Source organism: Capricornis sumatraensis, chromosome 13 (genome assembly GCF_032405125.1).
Source record: "Capricornis sumatraensis isolate serow.1 chromosome 13, serow.2, whole genome shotgun sequence".
In the NCBI taxonomy this organism is placed as follows: domain Eukaryota; kingdom Metazoa; phylum Chordata; class Mammalia; order Artiodactyla; family Bovidae; genus Capricornis; species Capricornis sumatraensis.
Genome location: NC_091081.1, coordinates 55,651,195 through 55,669,010, shown reverse-complemented (window position 1 = coordinate 55,669,010; position 17,816 = coordinate 55,651,195). Strand labels below are relative to the sequence as shown.

At 38.5% G+C, this 17,816-nt stretch overlaps 1 protein-coding gene across 1 annotated transcript in view; it reads left to right on the top strand.

Moving 5' to 3' along the window:
* TMEM244 (transmembrane protein 244) overlaps positions 1–17,816 on the top strand; it is a 54,372-nt gene that overhangs the window by 11,781 nt on the left and 24,775 nt on the right. The gene's annotated exons all lie outside the window — the stretch shown is intronic.

The window sequence follows — 17,816 nt, the reverse complement described above, 5'->3', positions numbered from 1 at the left end:
TCTTTATCGTAGTACAGAAGAAGGAAAACTATTTTATCTCAATTTTTTTTATCCACCAACTGAACAACTGAATTCATCAGTCACATACGTAGTAAGAAAATTAGCCAAGTAAAAGTAGACTTCTCTAAAGCTTTTTCTTTGGATTAAGCCAGACACTGGCCTCAAAATATTTTTAGATTTTCTCTTTTCAGTAAGCTTGGCAATAGTTGTTATCTAATTATTGTCATGTTTATCAATGAGAAATGGGAATGCAGCACTTTACCACATTCTTTCTCCTAAAGTTATCTACTTTTAGTACCAGTATTATTTATATTTTTTACTAACCCCCTTCCCTCAAGTTTAATTCTCTACTTACCTTGCATATCCATAATTCTCCAATATTGTTTAGTGCATACAGAAAATACTTGTAGAAAGTAGATTTTTTATTTTGCATAAACCTTCCCAAGATGTCAATTTTTAATAAATCAGAAAATATGATACCGAAAGAAATACTTTAATGAGCCCAAGTGGAAATCATCTTGTCTCTATGGAAAATAAGAACTTCTCTCTGGGGATTGTATTTACAGTACTACAAAATTTATTGAGGCCTAGCCAGCTTAGTCACATATCAAATACAACCCTGATGACAAGGAAAGTCAACTTTGGCATAATGAAAGAACTTATAGAATTTGCTAAAATAATTGGGTAACGATTTCAGTTTCAATAATCGTTTGGATTCCCCAGAGGACACTTGCCCAATGATGTCCAAGGTAGCCTTCTTTGGTTTTTATTTGCATTAACAATTTAAAAGTAAGAGAATAGTGGCTAAACATCTTGGAAATTCTATCTTGTGGTCTCACACTGGATGTGCGTCTTTGTGCGGGGAAGTTGTGTGGTCCTGCCAGGCCTCTGATTCACAAAGGGCACTTACCTCAGCGACTTTTACTTTTCATGGGAGTTACGGAGTTACTGCCTCGCAAGGAACAACAGATTTATGGGAGCCCTGTAAGGCTAGATTAATATTTTAAAACAAACAAGAATCATTAGGCCAATGAAATCAGAGCTAAAGGCATTTTCATAAAACCAAATAGCTCAGGTAGGTGGAATTCTTGTGTTCAAACTCTTTTCTATACTCAAAAATAGTTTCCACATTAGTCAGCACGTTTTTCTTTTATAATTAAGAGGGGGAAAATACCTTATAAAGAATATTTTAAAATAGCAACAACACAAACAAATTGCAGGTCACATGAGCTAAAAGAATTGAGAACTGTAAATTCCTTGGCATGTGCTTTGACTCTGTTGCCTTTGAATTTCTGAGTTTTAAGAGTTCCTTACCATTAATTTGACAGAACCATGCACCTATTCCCTGAAGGAAGTTTTGAATTTCAATAATTTACCAGCACAGAATACATACCTACTCTCTTTTAGCTGAATCTATAAACTCATCTATTGCAAATGCTGTGTCAGTTTCAGGAACATTATTTCAGTCATGATGATTGTTCTTATTCATAATCTCACCAATGAATTATTCATTATTAGTAGTTAACCAAAACTTCCCTTTCATTACTTGCAGGATTCGGCTTAATTTCAATGATATGCGGAGGCCAGACTTTAGCATACTGTTTGTTCAAAGATAATTTTATCTATCCAGATCTGGATGATTTCTAACAGAACAGCCAATTCTATGTTATTACATATATGGTATCCAAGCTAGATTGTATTTTTTCTTCATACCTATATTCAAGGTTGAATTTATTCTAGATACATTTTAACTGTAATAAGACTAGATGCTTTTTAACTGTAAAAAGAAACAAGAGAAATTAATGGAGAGCAAATGAATCCTAGTAAAGAATTCATGAGCAAAATATGCAAAGTCATAAATACAGTGTTTCCCAAAGTATATTCCATAGAACCCTAGTTCCAAGCAATGTTAATAATGCCTTGTAAAGAAAAGTTGCATGTTTAAGTATTTTAGTAAAACAGACTTATTTATTTTGGACTTCTTAGAATCTTCAACATGCTATTGTGAACACAGCAGCACTAAGTAGTAGTTGATAACCTCCTGTGTTGTTTCTCAAACATATTTGATCAGAGGCACAGTTTAGAAAATGCTGATATGTCATGTGGAAACTATAACATAGAAAAAGGCAGATTTGAAATTACTGCAAATCCCTGTAACCAGAATTAGATTTTTATTATTGTCCCACAGTATCTGTTAGAGCACTTCTTATGAGAATATTGCCTTCTAAAAAGTGTAAGTGCCTACATCTTTCTTTAGATTATGGTGTTTTAATATAATACTTCTCAAAATTTGATGTGTATTTGAATCACCTGGAGATCTTGTTACAGTGTGGATTTTGGTTTAGAAGGGCTGGAATGGAGCATGAAATTCTGTATTCCTAACAATTATTGGGAAATGCCTGTGCTGCCGGTCCACGGACCACACTTTAAGAAGTAAGGTCTCAGCAGTTTGAATGATGTAATTTTTAAGGTTGTCTAGCTCTGTACTGTCATCCTATGGTTTTTATATCATGGTTATTCAATAAATGCTTGTTGAATTGTATTAAAACTGAGCTGAGTTAAATTTATGTATCTAAAATTTATATGTTTAAGACATATTTATATGTCAAATATTTCCCGCTTTTTAGTACAACTAAAGATGTGCATATACAAAAGAAATGTACAACATGGTTACAATTAAAATGTAAGCATAGGAAAAATGATAGGAAAGTGACAACTCTCCTTGTCCCCCAACCCCCACCCCCAACACACACACTCCCACAAAAACATCTTGGGAAACAATTAGAAGCTATCTCTAGAATTGTTTCCAAAATGGATCTTTTTATCCTAAAAGTCTATTTCTTCCTTAAAGACATGCATTCAACCTCTAAGAAACGTCATGCTAATTGTATATATTCCAGAAAACCTTCCAAAAACTACTTTGTGTTAATCAGTTATTTGTTAAATGATTTAAGCTTCTTGTGCACATGTAAGTATGAAAATAATGATACTGTCTCCCTTTCTTCTGTCTCACATCTACTGACTCACACAAATTTTTGTTTTCCGTCCATTATTCCCATTCTTCCTGTTAATTTCCTTCAAAATGTTTGGTTATAGAAGTATCAAAATCTGTAACTCATTTAAATCAGTCAAGGGGCTGTAAATTTCATCTTTAAAGGAAGGTAGGATACGGAAGCTAGGAAAGGGTAAGCATTATGATCTTTGATTCCTTGGTTAAAACCCCACTGACAGCACAAAGAAAACTGTATTGTCAGTGATACATAAAACTGAATCTTGCTTTGTGAAAAATGCAAATATCGAACAAACCATAAATACACTGATGAAAAAGACTGCCCCTATATTAACCCACACTTGGAAGAAATTTACAGAAACATTAAAGCTGCTTAAGTAAATTTGATAATTAAAAAAAATTTGGTTGATTAAGTACTTTTTAATATAATGAGAATTGTTAAACTAGTAAATTAGAATAAGAATCTCTCTAGACTCAGAGGACCTTAAAATCTTGTCATTCTGTAGTATAGCTTAATTAGCATGTTTATTTCTAGGATTAGGAACCCATCTGCTCAGGTAATTACCATTATGTTAATCTTTCTCTTTCTTTTCTCCTGATCACAAGTTTCTTCTGTTTTTGGTTTTCCTCTTACTCATTAAAATAATTATTATTGTCTATTAGATGACACCACCTAATACACAAAAATTTAAAATACAATTGGGATGCATATTTTAATTTAAAAATACTATACATCTGACATATCAACTATATATTCACTTTGGTTTTTATTCCTGTATATATATATATAAAATTTAATTTTATATATATACTTTTTTCTCAAAGGTCAGGAGTCATGCCCATTTAATTTACTTTTCCAGTATTCCATATAGAATCATAAGTTGGTAGGATCCTATGCTATATTTTGATGCATATTTTTCAGGCAAGATTGATACTATTTTCATAGTTTAAAGAATGATAATATTTTTGTATTATGTATAACCATTTCCTAAATATGCTTTGAAGTTATTATACTCCACAGTGTTATCTTATAAATTAATTCTCACATTTTAAAATAACATTTTACTTAAAAGAATTATTTCTTAAGTGAATGAACCTATCTTTACTTGTATTGATTGTGATCCTAAAATATATATGAGGACTATTTTCACATTTGTAGTCTAAAGATTAAACTTCTATCTAAAATGTTATGGGTTTTGCTCAACTTATTTACCTTACTAGCTGAATTGATAAATTCAAAATTTGTTTGGTATCCCTCTAAAGCTGCAGAGATTACCCTATAGAAGTGAGAAGACATATACTTTGTGACAGAGGATTTTATAGCAAATCTTAAGGAAAAAATAAATGCATTTCCTAAAGTTGTTGCTTTATAAACTTTGTATACCTCAATCGCCAGGTAAAATAATATAAAACAAAAGCATACATAGATCCTTTTGGTAAAAATTGTCAGGAAAAGGAGGAAATGCAACTTGGTTCACATGAAGATAATATATAGATTTCTACTGCAGAAAAGGTCTCATAAAATATGTAAAAATTTGGGAGTATTCCACATTTTGAATAGAGAACAATAAAGTATTTCCAAGTGTTATGCCTCACTTACCTTAGTTCTTCCTTTTCAATTTGCCTTTATTCTATCTAAATTTTCCCGATGGTTTAGTAAAATGATCTCTAATCAAATCATCTTTAAAAACAGAGTTAATTACCATCTGACTTTCTTCTTGGTGAAGAATATTCACCCTGCCGCATATGCTCAATACTTCAAACAGGAAGAAACTGAAAATATTATCCAATAACTTAAATGACAGCTGCACAAAATATCAGCTTATTAATCTAGCCCATATTCATGAAGCGGGTATCATATTTGATCATCACAATAATATATTTAACTGTGTTCTTAATGGCTGTATATATCTCTATAATATAAATACAGTACAACTTATTTAGCCATTTCCTTTTTACTGATGCTTAAGTTTTGTATAATTTTTTCTCATGTTAAGTAGATAGACATTAGACAGCTTCTCGAATTCTCAGATAAAATGGATCACCAGAAATGAAATTATTAGACCATATGGCATGAATATCTTTTAATTATTGAAAAATATTTCCAAATTGCTATTTACAATGTTTGCACCAATGTGTTCCCCCAACAAAAGTACGAGTACCAATTTTACCATACCCCTCTCACATTAAGAACTGTCATTTTTACACTATTAACATGCATCTAATAAAAGGATAATTTTACAATGCATATCAACTCCTAGGAAATAGGGATGTTCAAGTATCACATAGGTAAAGCATCATACCTAGTAGTTGTTGATCTTTAACCAGCTTTGTTGGGTAGATGGTAGGGCATTAAAGGAGAACTTTAAGCTATTTGAAGGCAGGTATATGGTTTTGTTCAATGCTATATAACCAGTTCCTAGAACACTGTCTGGGTTGTGTCATACATATCAGAGGTACAATTAAATGGGTAGGAAAAGCAAATACATTTTTTTCTTGCTTCAGAGCTGTTGGCTACAATCCTTCAAATTAGTTGCACATTGGAAAACTCCCCTGGCACACCTGGGAAGGGATTGATTGTTTTACTGATCCAGTCAAAAGGAAAAGAGAAGCATAGATTGCTCTCTGAACAAAGAAGGTGCCCAGTAACAAGGGAGTAAAATGTTAAACTAAATATAAGTGGACAAACTGTACCTTCATTGTACTCGTGTTGAGAGTGGACTCAGAAAAAAAAAAGAAAAAAAACATGTTTACCTCTTAAAGCTCTGTGAGTAATGCATATTTTATACAAACTTTTTGGAGGAGATGAGAAGAGGGTTGCATTGCACTCACCACAGCACACTCACTTGTCTCCTCACTAGACATCCTGGCTTCCTTCTGTAGCTGCTGTCAATGGCCAGGTCCCTGTTCCCTTCTTCACTTTGTCTCTGCTGCTGCTGCTGCTGCGGCTAAGTCGCTTCAGTCATGTCCGACTCTGTGCGACCCCATAGACGGCAGCCCGCCAGACTCCTCCATCCCTGGGATTCTCCAGGCAAGAACACTGGAGTGGATTGCCATTTCCTTCTCCACTGCATGAAAGTGAAAAGTGAAAGTGAAGTCGCTCAGTCGTGTCCAACTCTTCGCGACCCCATGGACTGTAGCCTACCAGGCTCCTCCGTCCATGGGATTTTCCAGGCAAGAGTACTGGAGTGGGGTGCCATTGCCTTCTCCACACTTTGTCTCTACACAACCTCTAAAAACACTGTATGTTCCCGGCAAATCAGATTCTGACTGCAGCTAATATATACTGGTAATATAAACAAAATTCTTATCACTGGGACTTCCCTGATGATCCAGTGGTTAAGACTTTGCCTTCCAATGGATGGGGTGCAGGTTCGATCCCTCGTCAGGGAGCTGAGATCCCACATGCCTCAGGGCTAAAAAAGCAAAACATGAAATAGAACCAGTATTGTAGCAAATTCAATACAGCCTTTTAAAATGGTCCATATAAAAAAAAATCTTTTGAAAAACTATTAAAAAATAGTAATCATTGCCTGAAGGAAAACCATTCTTTGTTTTCCAATTATGTCACTTCAGGGTATCACCTTAACCTATCCCAAATGACTTTCCAAAATATTTACCCCACCAAAAGAAATCTAGTCTCTTCTCAGGGCCAAATTTTGCTAATGAAATGGAAATACTTTTTTGTGTGTTCTGGAGTATCTCTATCCAACAGAACTTTCTGCAGTGGTGGAAGTGTTCCATTTATCTGTACTGTCCTGTACAGTAGCCACTAGCTACATATGCCTGCTGGACTCTTGAAAGGTAGATACCATGACTGAGGAACTGAATTTTAATTTAATTTTAATTAGTTTAACTTTAAAACTAGTGGCTACTGTATTAGACAAGATGGAAGCATCTCCTCATTTATGAAGGAAAAAATTGTTTCACCTGCAGGTGTTTTAACTCAACCCATCAGGCTGAGTTTGAGGCTGAGTTACTTAGGGCAAAAAGGTCCATCTTTAAGGAAAGGGAAAAGTGCATAGAAAACCCAGAGCTGGCTGTCATGCCAGCTATGATGCATAAAGACTGTGTGTACATTGTCTAGTAATGTACAATGTGGGGCTTCCTTTGTGGCTCAGCTGGTAAAGAATCCACCTGCAATGGGGAAGACCTGGGTTCGATTCCTAGGTTGGAAAGATCCCTTGGAGAAGGGAAAGGCTACCCACTCCAGTATTCTGGCTTGGAGAATTAATTTAAGGGCTTCCCTGATAGCTCAGTTGGTAAAGAATCCACCTGCAATGTAGGAGACCCCGGTTCAATTCCTGGGTCAGGAAGATCCCCTGGAGAGGGGATAGGCTGCCCACTCCAGTATTCCTGGGTTTTCCTTGTGGCTCAGCTGGTAAAGTATCCACCTGCAATGTGGGAGACCTGGATTCCATCTCTGGGTTTGGAAGATCCCCTGGAGAAGGGAAAGGCTACCTACTCCAGTATTTTGGCCTGGAGAATTCCATGGACTGTATAATCCATGGGGTCACAAAGAGTTGGACACAACTGAGTGACTTTCACTTTCACTTGTACAATGTGTTGGTGTCTGGAGAAGGGAATGCAGCCCACTTCAGTATTCTTGCCTGGGAAATCCCATGGACAGAGGAGACTGGTGTGCTACTGACGGTGGTATCACAAAGAGTCTGACGCAACTGAGCGACTAACAACAAATAAGCTAACAGACGAACACTGAGGCAACTAGTGGCATGACAGACTGTATTGCAGATACTACATTTTGGGGACTTGTCAAAGGTGCTTCGAGATTAGAAAATTTCCAGTTGAAAGTGCACATGACAATACTAAATGTTGTCAAGGATGAAGAGAAAAGAGATTGTTCAAACACTGTTGATAGGAACTCAGTAGGTACACCCTCTTTGGAAGTATCTATGACATATGCCTGTGGAAGATACAGGAGCCCCACATGTCAACTTGCACATGGGTACCCTACAGAAACTCCTGCACGAGGACAAAATGTGAACTACAACATTGTTTATAATAAAGTAAATTGAAGAAACATAAATGTCCGTCAATGAGCATTGATGTTTAAAAAATTATTATTAGGTAAAATACTATGTAGCACTTTAAAGAAACAATAAGAATTTAATAAATGAACATGATAGATCTCAAAAATGTTTGTGAAAATAATAAAAGTACATGTTGATTTTCTTGTGTAGATTTTTAATGTGCACATAAATATTGCTGCATATTATGTATGGGTGCATATATATATGGCAGGAATGGTGCTGTGATTCATATCAAATTCTTGATACCAATTGCCTGAACATATGGTTATAGTGTCTAGAAGCGGAATACAAAGAGAAAGATCAGTTTAAGTGTTCAGTATGTTGATTTTGAGCTAAAGGCAGGATCTTTAAGTGGAAATATCCCTTTGGATATCAGCTAACATGTTTGTGAAGCTAAAGTTAATGACTGATCAAACTATCATAATAAAAAGACAATTTGCAGATGTCTATAATGTTAAAACTTAAAAAAGTTATCAAGTCATTAAAGATTATAATTCTTAGGTTTTTCAGTTCCCAATGTAGAAAATAAGGTAAATTATATATAATATAGTTTAAAATAAACATAGGTAAATTATATATAATATAGTTTAAAATAAACATAGCTGAGATTTATTTTCTGAAATGTGATCATCATCACACAATTCTTTATTGCTGTGAAGATTAATGAGCTGTTGACCGATGTAGTTTTTTCTATGAAGTCAGTCTCAAACACACTTCCAATTTTTATAGGACATTTTTGTATAATAAGGAGTTGTAATAATTTTTAAACTCAGCTGTTTTTCATACTACTTATAAAATCCAAACAATCTGATTTGGTAATTATATGGAAGTTGAACTCACTATGTTCATTTTTACTGAGAAAGTGGTGCAAAGTTTTGATTTTGTCATTTGGACTGGTAATGTGCATTCATTTCATAGTTATTTTTAAAAAGTTATTTATTTTTAATTGAAAGATAATTGCTTTACAGTATTGTGTTGTTTTCTACCAAACATCAACATGAATCAGCCATAGTTTTACCTTTATTAACATGTGTTTCCTACAAATGAGTCCTGCTAGTCACAAGGGAAATGTCTCTGAGAAATAATGGACTAACACATAATGGATACTCAAAAACAATTTTTTGAATTGAGTATATGAATGGTCACTTGTAGTAAACTACTAGAAAAATAAATCCAAGACCATATTAATAGTAATTCAATTCTATAATATTTCTGTATGAATAACAGAATCAGTGGCATTGTAGATGCTCAGTGAGTACCGAATGAATAAATTAATGGATACACTATGATTATAGTTTTCACAAAAGTTCAGTTCATGATTTTTAGCCTACCTCTTTACTACCAATGAAGTACATCAGCTATATAAAGCACTATACAAATTATATCAGTGAGAACCTTCGATTGAAAATGACAGAAACTGATCTTAAGAATAAAGATATTTATTGATTTATGTGTTTGAAAAATCCAAGATAACGTGACTTCAAGTGAGGTATGAAATGACAGCTCAAGATTTTGTTTGTTTCTTTCTATTTTCCAATCTGTCTCCTTGTTTAGGTTCATTCTTGGCAGGTTTCACCTTAGGTGTTTCTTGTTCGATTGCTCATATTCCTTGTTAGATCCAGTGGGAAAGAGCAAGGATGTTTCTTTCCCAGAAGCCTCCAATCTTATTAGCTCATTCTGGGTCCTGAGCCAGTCACTGTGGCCAGGGCAATGGGATGCACTGATTGGCTTAAGACAATCTGAGCACTTCCTGTCTAGAAGGTAGGAGGGTGGGAAGAGAGTGTCAGCTTCTCTTGAAACTCACAAGCTACTGGAAGGAAGCAGAACACAAGAATGAAATCAAGACTGCAAATGTGTACTCTGCCTATTAAAAGGAGCCACCATTTGTACAGATAAAGAAAACATAAATGACATAGTGAATGGACAGTATGGTATATAAAACAACACTATATGTTGGTAATAATTGTTTAATTATATAATACACAAAAATAATAGAGGAACAGAGAAAGTGCAAAAGAAACAAAAATTTATTGTGGCTTTGTATCATCAGAAAATTCCCCAACTATTTAGCAATTGTTCCAGGTCCTATGCTGGACTCACACTTCTTATGAAGTCACTGCCCTCCCTGACCTTAAGATGCATATAACACCCATCTATATTTCCCCCCAAAAAAATCAAATTAACAAGTAAAAGCATCAACTGTGTGTCATGAATGTATATCACAAAATTAGTAAATTTTAAAATCATAAGCTTTAAATCTTAACTTATGCTCTTTCCTTTATCTGGAATATTTACTTCAGTACATGTTCAATAAAATCCTATTCCTTATTTGAAACTAAAGGATAATTTTAATGAAACCTTCTTATGTATCTATCCTTTTCCCAATACAGGCTGATTTATTTACCCATTCTGCCTCACATCTTGTTCTTACCTGTGTGCTGTGCTTAGTCACTCAGTCCTGTCCAAGTCTTTGTGATCCCATGATCTGTAGCCCGCCAGGCTCCTCTGTCCATGGGCTTTCTCCAGGCAAGACTACTGGAGAGGGTTGCCATGCCCTCCTCTAGGGGATCTTCCCAATCCAGGGACTGAACCCAGATCTCCCCCATTGCAGGTGGATTCTTTACTGTCAGAGCCACCAGGGAAGCCCATGAATCCTGGAGTGGGTAGCCTATCCCTTCTCCAGGGGATCTTCCTGACCCAGGAACCAAACTGGGGTCTTCTGCATTGCAAGAGGTTTCTTTACCAGCTGAGCTACAAGGGAAGCCCTTGTTCTTATCTAAATTGTAATAATTAGCAGGTGATGTGCTGTTTGTAAAACATTTTCAAATCCATCAACTCAATTGATTGCACAACTTCTTGGGAAGGACATATTATTATAACTATTTCATTTTATGCTAGAGAGCTGAAAATCACTATCTAAGCTCCAGATATTGCACGTCCCCAGTGCTCCACTGTTAACATGTTACAGAGCACTGAAAATGAAGGAAAATATTGTAATAGTTTATGAAGCAAGCATAACAATAGTCTTGATAAAGACAGTACAAAAAGAGAAAATTACAACTCAATGTCACTTATGAGTACAGATACAAAGTTGTAAATATTAGCAAAAGCAATCTATTCCACTTTTTATAAAATACAGTATGACCGAGTAAGATTTATTTCCAAATACAAGGTTATTTCAAAAATAGAAAAATTCAGCTCCTTTGCCATGCCATCGACTGTAGCCCACCAGGCTCCTCTGCCTATAGGATATCCCAGGCAAGAATACTGGAGTGGGTTGCCATTTCCTACTCTGGGGGATCTTTCTGACCCAGGGATCAAACCCATGTCTCTTTCATCTCCTGCATTGGCAGGCAGATTTGTTACCACTGTGCTGCCTGGGAAGCCCTCATTACTATATTATGTCATGTTAAAAACTGTAAGAAGAAAAACTGTATACACGAGTATCTCCATAAATGCTGGAAAATGTCCTTGAAAAAGATCAGCATCCCTTCCTAATAAAAACACTTAAGATTATAATAACTGGTACTTTCTTAATAAGACAAAATATACATTCCTTAGTTCTAAAGCCAATATCTTACTTAATGGCAAGGCACTAAAGCAAAGTCGACCATCATTTCCATTACCATCCACACTGTACTGGCAATGTCAACCAAGCAATTAAACAGAAGAAACTAGAGGCATAATCAGTGGAAAAGAACAAATAGAATTATCTCAATGTGCAGATGTTATAACTGGAAAACCCTAGAGAAGCAACGATAAAACTTGAACAATCAGAGAAGTTACTATTGTAGCAGGCCATAAAACTAACATAGGAATCAGTGGCAGTTACTTACAAAATGATAACAGAGAACACAATGGTGTAAAAAACCCCATCTGCATTAGCAGCAAAGAAGATAAAGGCGTGGCCGTGATGGCCGAGTAGGGAGACCCTGAGCTCACCTCCTCCTCCTAGGCACACCAAAACTGCAACTATTCACAGAGCGACTATTGATGAGAACAGCCTGAAGACTAGCAGAGACCATCTGCCATAGTAAAGATATAAAGAAGGGACTGCCATGACATGGGTATGAGGGGCAGAGATGCATATCAAGTCAAGACCCGCATCCCCAGATGGCTGGCCTGAAATGGAAGGATAATTACGATCACAGAGTTTCTCCCCAAGTAACAAGGAGTCTTAGCCTCATGTCAAGTTCTCCACCCTGGGAGTCCTGCGCTGGAAAGGTGAACCCCCAGAGCATTTGGCTTTGAAGGCCAGTGGGACTTACTTTCGGGAGAACCAGAGGGATGTAAGAAATGGAGACTCCACTTTTAAAGGACTCACACAATCGTCTCACACATTCTAAGACCTAGGGCAGATGTGATAATTTAGGAGGAGGCTGGATTAGACCCACTTGTTGATATTGGAGACCTTCTTGGAGAGCCAAGAGGCAACTGGAGCTCACCCTGGGGACAGAAACAATGGTGGCAGCCATTTGGGGGAGCTTGTCCTTCCACAAGAAGACTGATGCTGGTAAGTGTAATTCTGGAATCCTCCTTCTAGCTTATTAGCACCAGGTTCTGGCCCTGTCCACCAGCCAGTCAGCAACAGTTTGGGAATGTGCCAGGCCAAGCGGCCAGCTGGACAGGGACACAGCCCACCTATCAGCAGACCAGCTGCCCTATTATTTCCTGAGCCACCAACCATCCCAGGACATAGCCCCACCCACCACAGGGCCCAGGACTCAGTCCCACCTACTTGCGGGCTGGCATTAGCCCCGGGATCCTGCTGCCAGTGCTTGGGATCCAGCCCTAGCCACAGTCAGGCTGAAGCCAGCTCCTGGAATTCCAGAGCTTACAGCCAGAGACCCCAGGACTCAGATCCCCTCACCTGCAGGCTGACACTAGGCCCAGGACCCAGCTTCACCCAACAGTGGGTGGGTACCAGCTCTGGAGCCATAGAGACCCACAACCAGCCGTTTTTCTATAAGTCTGATTTGTCAAAATAGAGAAAAGTTATTTAAAAATAGAGAGAGAGAGATGGAGAATCAGAAGATTTAAGCGACTTTTCCAAAGTCATATGAAAGAGGCAAAGAGGTTGTCTAAGGCTCAAACTCCTGCTGTTTTCACCACACGGCCCTCTCCCTGTGACTGCATTTTGCATTCGCTAAGAGTCGGACACGACTGAGTGGCTTCACTTTCACTTTTCACTTTCATGCAGTGGAGAAGGAAATGGCAACCCACTCCAGTGTTCTTGCCTGGAGAATCCCAAGGATGGGGGAGCCTGGTGGGCTGCCGTCTATGGGGTCACACAGAGTCGGACACGACTGAAGCGACTTAGCAGCAGCAGCAGCAGCAGCATGTTAGCAGAGGCAATGATTCCTAGAGAATCTGCTTGAACACTTGTATGAGTCATACTGGGATTCTAAGGTAACCAGCATAGGAGCCAGGAGAGTGGCCTGCACTAGAGACACTGTCTTGGCAGCATGCCTTGGCCTCTAAGAACATGTAGAGCTGTCCAAGGTATGATGTCTATTAAGAACAATGGGTTTCCCTGGTGGCTCAGATGGTAAAGAGTCTGCCTACAGTGTAGGAGACCAGGGTTCAACCCCTGGGTCCAGAAGATCTCCTGGAGAAAGTTGCCTGGAGAATTCTGTGAACAGAGGAGCGTGGTGGGCTACAGTCCATGGAACTGCAAAGAGTCAGACATGACTGAGTGACTTACAAGGAACAGTTAGGACTGTCAGGCTTCTCTCTCTAAGAACTCTGATCTGCTAGATGTAAGTTCCCACCTCTGATCAGGAGCAATAGCCACTCATGGTCATCATGATGTCTGTGGCTTGATTAAAGAGGAGTCCCAGAAAATGGTTTGGGGTAGAATGACATGGTTCATTTTTAGGTCTAGAGGAATAGCAAAGACTGACAGGTTGACAAGCAGTTCAGGCTAGGCCCCCATGCTATTTGGGAACTGGAATACAAATCAAGAACCCTAGGCTGGGGAAGGTGTCTCCCTTCTGTGCTTTCTGTGTAATTTCTTATAACTGTACTTGTCACATTGTATCACAGGAGGCAATGAAGATGCTTGTCATGAGCACTAGATTCAAGCAACTTATAGGCAGTTTGTGTCATTCACTGGACAAAAATTTATTGAGACCCACACTGTGCCAGGCATTGCTTTAGGTGTAGGAATAATACATCAGTGAACTGTTTTCAGACAAATATCTGCATCCTTATTAAATGTACTTTCAACCTCATCTACTTATCACCTCGACTAGTTCCTGGAACATAGTAAGTGTTTAGCAATAAACAAGATGTTCAGTTATAATGAACAGTTGTGGTGATTAGCATCACGGGCCTTTAAGGACCTGTGGATCTCAACTCAGACACCCTGGAAACTAGACATAGGTCAAAAGACTAATTCCAGTCCCCATTCTGGAGGTGATGCAGTTTCTGGGTCTGATATACTATACTTGTAACTATCTCTGAATCTCAAAGCTGAGTGTCTAGAGGATGAAATTTTTATCACCAGTAATTGGGCAGAGTCCAATAAAAAGGAATTGAGAGACAGTACTCAATACATAACAGGCTTGCTGTGGTTTACAGAATTGAATATGAGAAACTGGAGGGGATTTTCAAAAACATGTAGTCAATCCTTTTCTCCTCTATCCCCTCTCCGTTACTTTTTTTTTACTCTTCCTTGCAATAGTGACTGTGTTCATTTCAATCAAACCCACGGCAGGGAACTCACAATTTACTAACAAGAGTATTCCATTCTGGGAACTGTCATCATTAACAAGTTCTTCCTGAAGTCAAGCCAAACTTGATCTTTCGCTAGTTTCCTCATTGGTCCTGTTTCCGACATTAAGACAACTCAAGATTTCTAATTGCTCTTTCTTATAATTTAGATATCAGAAAATCATTCTCTAATAGCTGAAGATGAGACTAAATTTTCTTTATGAAAACTGAAGTGCACCCATCCTTTCTCCTTTCATTCTGTTGCAATGGAGCAAGTTTTCTTTCCCACCTCTGCAGTTCATTCTTCCACTTATGCTCTGAATTTTACTCCTTCTCCCTGGGACTCAGTTCCCAGTTACTTTTCACCCTATTCAGGTCACATTTCTGCCCCCATCACACTCTTAAAACTATCCTAGAGAAACTTGAGCCCTCCTTCAGTGGAATACTCAAGAGACATTTTTAGCAATGATTTTATTTCAGCCCTTCACAGGGCATGGCCTGGCAGGAGCCCTACCAACCACTCCCTTATACTTGGCAGCCTTGCCTGTTCCTTCCCCAGCAGTTCCTCATCAGTGTCATGGTGGGCACCTCTTCTGTTATTCTTTGAATAAGTACTGACTTCCTTGCGGTCCTGTCCTAAATGCTCACCCCACTCTACATTCTCTGCCTGGGGAACTTTATTCACACACTTCACTGCTTTATACCTAAGTATAAGCTAATAACCACGATGGTTATTAGCTTATTAACCACCTAGAGCCAGACATCCTGGAATGCATTAGGAAGCATCACTATGTACAAAGCTCATGGAAGTAATGGAATTTCAGTTCAGCTGTTTCAAATCCTAAAAGATGATGCTGTGCAACTGCTGCACTCAATAGGCCAGAAAATTTGGAAAACTTATCAGTGGCCACAGGACTGGAAAAGGTTGGTTTTCATTCCAATCCCAAAGAAAGACAATGCCAAAGAATGTTCAAAGTACAGCACAAATGCACTTACCTCCCACGCTAGCAAAGTAATGCTCAAAATTCTCCTAGCCAGGCTTCAACAGTACATGAACCGTGAACTTCCAGACTTTCAAGGTGGATTTCTAAAAGGCAGAGGAACCAGATATCAAATTGCTAACACCCGTTGGATCATCAAAAAAGCAAGAGAGTTCCAGAAAAACATCTATTTCTCCTTTATTGGCTATGCCAAAGCCTTTCACTGTGTGGATCACAACAGGCTGTGGAAAATTCTTAAAGATATGGGACTACCAGATCATCTGACCTGCCTCATGAGAAATCTGTATGTAGGTCAAGATGCAACAGTTAGAAGTGGACATGGAACAACAGACTGTTTCCAAATTGGGAAAAGACAACGTGAAGGCTGTATATGGTCACCCTGCTTATTTAACTTATATGCAGAGTACATCATGTGACATGGTGGGCTGGATGAAGCATAAGCTGGAATCAAGATTGCTCGGAGAAATATCAATAACCTCAGATATGCAGATGACACCACCCTCATGGCAGAAAGTGAAGAAGAACTAAAGAGCCTTTTGATGAGAGTGAAAGAGGAGAGTGAAAAAGTTGGCTTAAAACTCAACATTCAGAAAACTAAGATCATGGCATCTGGTCCCATCACTTCATGGCAAATAGATGGGGAAACAATGGAAACAGAGAGAGACTTTATTTTCTTGGTCTCCAAAATCACTGCAGGTGGTGACTGCAGCCATGAAATTGAAAGAGACTTCCTCCTTGGAAGAAAAGCTATGTCCAACCTAGATAGCATATTAAAAAGCAGAGACATTACTTGGCAAACAAAGGTCCATCTAGTCAAAGCTATGGCTTTTCCAGTAGTCATGTATGGATGTAAGAGTTGGACTATAAAGAAAGCTGAGCACTGAAGAATTGATGCTTTTGAACTGCGGTGTTGGAGAAGACTCTTAAGAGTCCCTTGGACTTCAAGGAAATAAAACCAGTCCATCCTAAAGGAGATAAGTCCTAAATATTCATTGGAAGGACTGATGCTGAAGCTGAAACTCCAATACTTTGGCCACCTGATGCAAAGAACTGACTCATTGGGGAAGACCCTGATGCTGGGAAAGATTGAGGGCAGGAGGAGAAGGGGATGACAGAGGGTAAGATGGATGGATAGCATCACCGACTTGATGGACATGAGTTTGAACAAGCTCTGGGAGCTGGTGATGGACAGGAGAGCCTAGTGTCCTGCAGTCCATGGGGTCACAAACAGTCAGACCCGAGTGAGTGACTGAACTGACTGATAAGCTAATAGCTCATAAATCTCTGTCTCTATTCCAGATTACTTTCTGGGGCTCCATAAAAGTATTTATGCACCTATTTTTTAGACCTCTCCATGGGCTTCCCAGTGGCTCACCAATAAAGAATCCGCCTACCTAGCAGGAGATGCAGGACATACAGGTTTAATTCCTGGGTTGGGAAGATCCCCTGAAAGAAGAAATGGCAACCGACTGCAGTATTCTTGCCTGGAAAAATTCCCATGGACAGAGGACCCTGGCAGGCTGGCAGGCTCCTCTGTCCATGGGGTCACAGAGTTGGAAGCAACTGAGAGACTAAGCACAAAAAAGAATGCCCTACAAGTGCTCAAACTCAACACGTGCAGGATGAAAGTCTCCTGTATTCCTCATCAAGGCAGGAATCCAGGTGTATTCCGGATTCCTCTCTCTTCTTGCCAGCCCCCACTCCACAGACCCACTCATCACCAGCCCTGTCAAGCATGGGACCTAAAGATCTTGTCAGGCCATTCCATACTGCTCCAGCTCTAGCTTTGATTTCTGCAGTAGCCTCCAGCGTAACTTCTTCTCATTAGTCCTCCACTGTACAGAGCAATTGTTCTAAATGTGAGTGGGGCTCCATTCCAGACCTACTGGGGTGTCTCTGCCTGGACAGCAGAATAAAGAGGAAATGCCTTGCAGGAAGACCAAGACCCCTTAAGAACTTCAGCCTCATTTCCTTCCATTTTTTCATTGTGTTTTGTGCTTTATCCATGCTAGTTTCCCAACTGTACCCTCATCTATCTCT